Here is a 5,397-nt window from a genome sequence, read left to right on the forward strand (position 1 = left end):
CACAACACACAAAACACATACACACTCCACACGCAGAACACACACACACCATACACAGAACACACACACACACACACAACACACAGAACACATACACACCACACACAGAACACACACACACACCACACACACAGAACACACACAGACACACATGGAACACACATGCACCACACACACAATCAACACACACACATCACACACACATGGAACACTCACGCACCACACATGGAACACTCACGCACCACACATGGAACACACACACACCACATATGGAACACACATGCACCACACATGGAACACATACACACCACACACGGAACACACACAGAACACACAAATACGGAACACACACAGAGAACACAGACACACCACACATGGACCATACACACATACACACACACACACCACACACACACCACACACATGCATGCGCGCGCGCGCGCACACACACACACGCACAGCCCACACTCAACATGCACATACACACAACACACACACTCTTAACACACACACACAGACCACACTCAACATGCACACACACACACGCATAACACACACACACACACACATACACAGGCATACACACACATGTATGCACATAACACACACAACACACAAAAAAACCATATACAACAGGCACACACACACACATACACACAATCTGGCGCAACATCCTCTCAAGTTTTACATCATTCAGCCCTGATCTGCATATTTGAATGTACAGTCCACAGATTCAGGTGTGCTGTTTTCTATTTGATCGAAAGGAAATTGAAGACAACAAAATCACTCACATAACTATGACAGTGCATACTCCCATCACTCTACAACTCAATAACAGTCCATACACCCATCTCTCTACAACTCAATAACAGTCCTTACACCCATTTCTATACATCTCCACAACAGCCAACACAATATCTCCCTATTGCTCCCTTACAGTCCATACAGCAAACTCCCCACAGTTCAATAACAGCCCTTGTACCCATTTCCATGCAGCTCCATAACAGCTCATTCATCCATCTCCCTAAGGCTCGATAACAGCTTAAATCTGTTAGAAATCCAAAATTTAGTCCTGCCCAGGAATCACACATCTGGCCACCAGAAGACAAGACTTTTCAAGACACTGTCAGCGGGAAGTTGTGAGCTCTCTGCTGCTCAGAGAAGGGGCAGGCTCCAAGTCGTCAGGTGACATCATGTTGTAATTTTATGTAGTTGAAGAATTGGTGAAATTTCCTGATAATTTCAAACTGGCTTTTTACATTTTCTTTTCCTTAAAGAAGAACCTTTTAATATCGTATAGGCCACTCTCCAAAAACAACACGAGTGTACAGACAAAATATCTCTCATTCCAAATTCGGAGTTCAAATTGGATCTCTTCCAAAATGCAGGTTTTTGATATGTTTTGAGATCAAGCTTCTCACAGCAAGAAATAAATTTTTTTATGACCTTTTTAAAAAAGTTTTTTTTTAAAAAACTAGAGGCTCATGCTATTGGAGGAGAAATTTACCTTTTAAAACTTTTTCAGTCAAACCGGTAATGAATCTGTGATGCTTGTAAACTATATTTGCTTTAGTCCTGAATTCAGTCACAGTAACAGTCTTGGAAATTCTCTATGAATACAGTCCAATTTGCTGAGGTAAATGAACTTGTGCAGGGTCTTGGTCTCTTTCTGAACTGTGCCTAAGACACCTGCATTCATCACTTTCACCTCTGTCCTTGCCCCGTCCTGGCATTGCAGTCCAGTTTCACCGCACTACATCAGAGAGGTGCCACAGGGGCGAGTATGTTCAGAAATGCTGCCAAGGTTACCTGTCTTGTCTTGCAAGATAACAAGTCACAGCTGCTATCTGTTCACAAATTTCTGCTCAAGCAGGTTTTGATTTTAGCTAAATCAGGACAGAAGTCCATTTCATAGAGACATAGAGATGCACAGCACGGAAACAGATCCTTTGGTCCAACTCCTCCATGCTGACCAGATGTCCTAAATTAATCTAGTCCCATTTGCCAACATTTGGCCCATATCCATCTAAACCCTTCCTATTCATGTACCCATCTAGATGTCTTTTAAATGTTGTAATTGCACCAGCCTTTGCCACTTCCTCTGGCAGCTCATTCCATGCACGCACCACCCTCTGCGTGAAAAAGTTGCCCCTCAGGTCCCTATTAAATCCTTCCCCTCTCACGTTAAACCTACGCCTCTAGTTTTGGACTTCCCTATCCCGGGGAAAAGACCTTTGCTATTCACCTTATCCATGCCCCTCATGATTTTATAAACATCTAAAAGGTTACCGTCTCTGCTTCCGACATTCCAGGGCAAGTAGCCCCAGCATATTCAGCCTCTCCCTGTAGCTCAAACCCTCCAACCCTGGCAACATCCTTGTAAATCTTTTCTGAAACCTTTCAAGTTTCACAACATCTTTTCTACAGCAGGGAGACCAGAATTGAATGCCGTATTCCAAATGTGGCCCACCCAATGTCCTGTACAGCCGCAACGTGACCTCCCAACTCCTATACTCAATGTACTGACCAATAAAGGCAAGCATACCAAACGCCTTCTTCACTGCCCTATCTACTTGCAAATCTACGTTCATGATTCAGCTCAAAATCAATGTCTAATTTTCCGGACACCACACAGCCTTTCTTGTATTACACAATAATGGGTATAGTGCTTTCCTGTTGACAATTATTTTTACATAGCAGCTCTTTAACCAATTCCTACTGCTTTCTATTCTTCTTATCCAACTGCAATGGACACCATAGGCTAACTTATCCTAGACTGTTTCTTGTTCCTGTCACCAACTCTTTCAAAAGCCTATCAAGGACACACTCGTAATTACCGTCACATATTACTGCAATTTCCAGTACAGATCTCACTGCCGATGATCCTAACTTTTCCATTAAACTATTAAAAGTCACAATTTAAAAATCACTCTCAGAAAGAGTGATACCAGACCAGACTCGAAACATTAACCCTGTTTCTCTCTCCAAGGATGCTGCCAGACCTGCTGATTCTCTCCCAGCATTCCCTGTGTTTGTTCCAGATTTCCTGCATCCACAATATTTTACAAGTAGTGACCAGTGACTAATGACTAGTCAATGTTAACTGTTGACCAATGACTGGTGACTACTGATGGGTAAGAGATGGCCAGTGACTAGTAACTGTTGATTGGTAATCTGTGAGCAGTGCTGGTTCACTCATGAGCCAGTGCTTGGTCTGGAAGGAAAGATATTTGGATATTTCCTGGGTAGGCTGATTTGCACTTCTATTTCTGCAAGCATTGACCTAAAACCAGCCCAAGCAGCTGAAACAGCAGGAAACATCTGTGCAATGTTCAGGCTATGCTGCCCAGCAGAATATTCGAGAACAAGAAGGCAGGAACACTCCTTACACACACTCAAATTATCCCAGCTGCAAGGCTTCCAAAGTTATACAATTGTACAATACAATGCATGTAGCACAGGAGCAGGCTGTTCAGCCCACCAACCCTGGGCTGATTCTAATCCTTATTTAGACCTGCTACTTATTGCCTGTACATGGTTTCTATCCCTCTGTTCATCTCCCATTCATGTGTCTATCAAGATATGCCTTAAACGTTGCTAATGTGCCTCCTTCCACCACCTCCACTGGCAGTGCATTCCAGGCACCCACCACCCTCTGTGTGAAAAGTTATTCCCTAAACTTTTCCCCCTCCCACCTTGAACCTGTGCCCTCTTGTAGTTGCCCTTTCCACCCTGGGAAAAAGCCTCTGACTATCCACCCTATCTATGCCTCTCATAATTTCTAGACCTCTACCAGGTCGCCCCTCAGTCTCCATCCTTCCAGTGAAAACAATCCAACCTCTCTTCATAACTTAAACCCTCCAGACCAGGCAACGTCCTGGGAATCTTCTCTGTACCCTCTCCAAAGCTCGTAGTGTGGCGACCAGAACTGCATGCAATATTCCAAATGTGGCCTGACTAAAGTTTTGTAACATAACTTACCAACTTTTATTTGATGTCCCAGCCAATGAAGGCAAAAGTGCTGTATGCTTTCTTGACCACCTTACTTACCAGTCTGTATGTCAGTTCTCCCAAGGGTTCTGCATTTATTGTAAAATTCATATCTAAATTTGATCTTCCAAAATGCACCACCTCGCATTTGTCCAGATTAAACCTCATCTGCCATTTCTCTGCTCCAATCTGCAACCTCTATCCTATTTTATCCATTGACAATCCTCCTCACTATCTGCAACTCTGCCAGTTTTGGTGTCATCCGCAAACTTACTAATCATTAAACTTCATTTCATGACACTTGATAAAAAAATTAAGGAGATTCGCTCCTTCCAGGATATCAGGCCTGCCACACAATGGGTAGAAGAATATGCAAGTTTACCCACACAGATCACAAAGCTCTCCTGGGGGTGACGTGCAGGGGATTTGAAGAGGTTGGAGGAAGCAGTGATGACAAGATGAACAGACTCCATAGTGTTTTGTCAAAATAGAGAGGAAGGAATGGCCCGAATAATCGCAGGGCAATCAGGCTCAGGTTGGAAAAGAATTCTGTGAGAAGACATTGATTCAGCCCAGGATTTGATAATGGCAGATCATGTCTTTTTTTTAATTAATTCATGAGATGTTGGCATCGCTGGATGTGCCAGCATTTACTGCCAGTTCCTAGTTGTCCTCAACAAGGTGGTAGCTAACTGCCTTTTTGAGCTGCAACAGACCATGTGCTGTGGGCTGACCCACAATGCTATTAGGGAGGGAATTCCAGGATTTTGACCCAGCGACAGTGAAGGAACGGTGATATATTTCCAAGTCAGGATGGTGAGTGGATAGGAGCTTGCAGGCGGTGATGTTCCCATGTAACTCCTGTCCTTGTCCTTGTTTCCTCCCTAAGGGCATTATGGGTCAACCTACAGCACATGGACTGCAGCGGTTCAAGAAGGCAGCTTCCCCCCACCTTCTTAAGGGGCAACTAGGGACAGGCAAATCAACTAGCAATGTCACATCCCATGAATGAATTGTTTTAAAAATAGAGCTTATTTCAGAACTGTATTAAATGCTAGTTAGAGCACAACTAGAGTACTGTGTACAGGACAGTTTGTTTTAATATTTGAGAAATGTCAGAGGAAGATCGACAAGGATGCTGGCATGAATGGAGGATTTTCACAACGAGGAACAGTTGGAAAGATTGAGGTTGTTTTCTGTGGAACAGGTAAGCTGTCAGGAGGTTTAACTGGTGTGTGTCAAACAATGAAGGGCCAGGATTGTGTAAGTAAGAAGGATCTGTTTCTATCATCAGAGAAGTAACTAACCAGGGGGCAGGAATGGAATTTGCAGGAGGATTAGAGGAGAATTGAAAAGAAATATTTTCACCCAGTGGATAAGGATGTACAATTGAAATCTACAGGATGA

The sequence above is a fragment of the Rhincodon typus genome, chromosome 29 (assembly GCF_021869965.1).
Source record: "Rhincodon typus isolate 14 chromosome 29, sRhiTyp1.1, whole genome shotgun sequence".
Classification (NCBI taxonomy): domain Eukaryota; kingdom Metazoa; phylum Chordata; class Chondrichthyes; order Orectolobiformes; family Rhincodontidae; genus Rhincodon; species Rhincodon typus.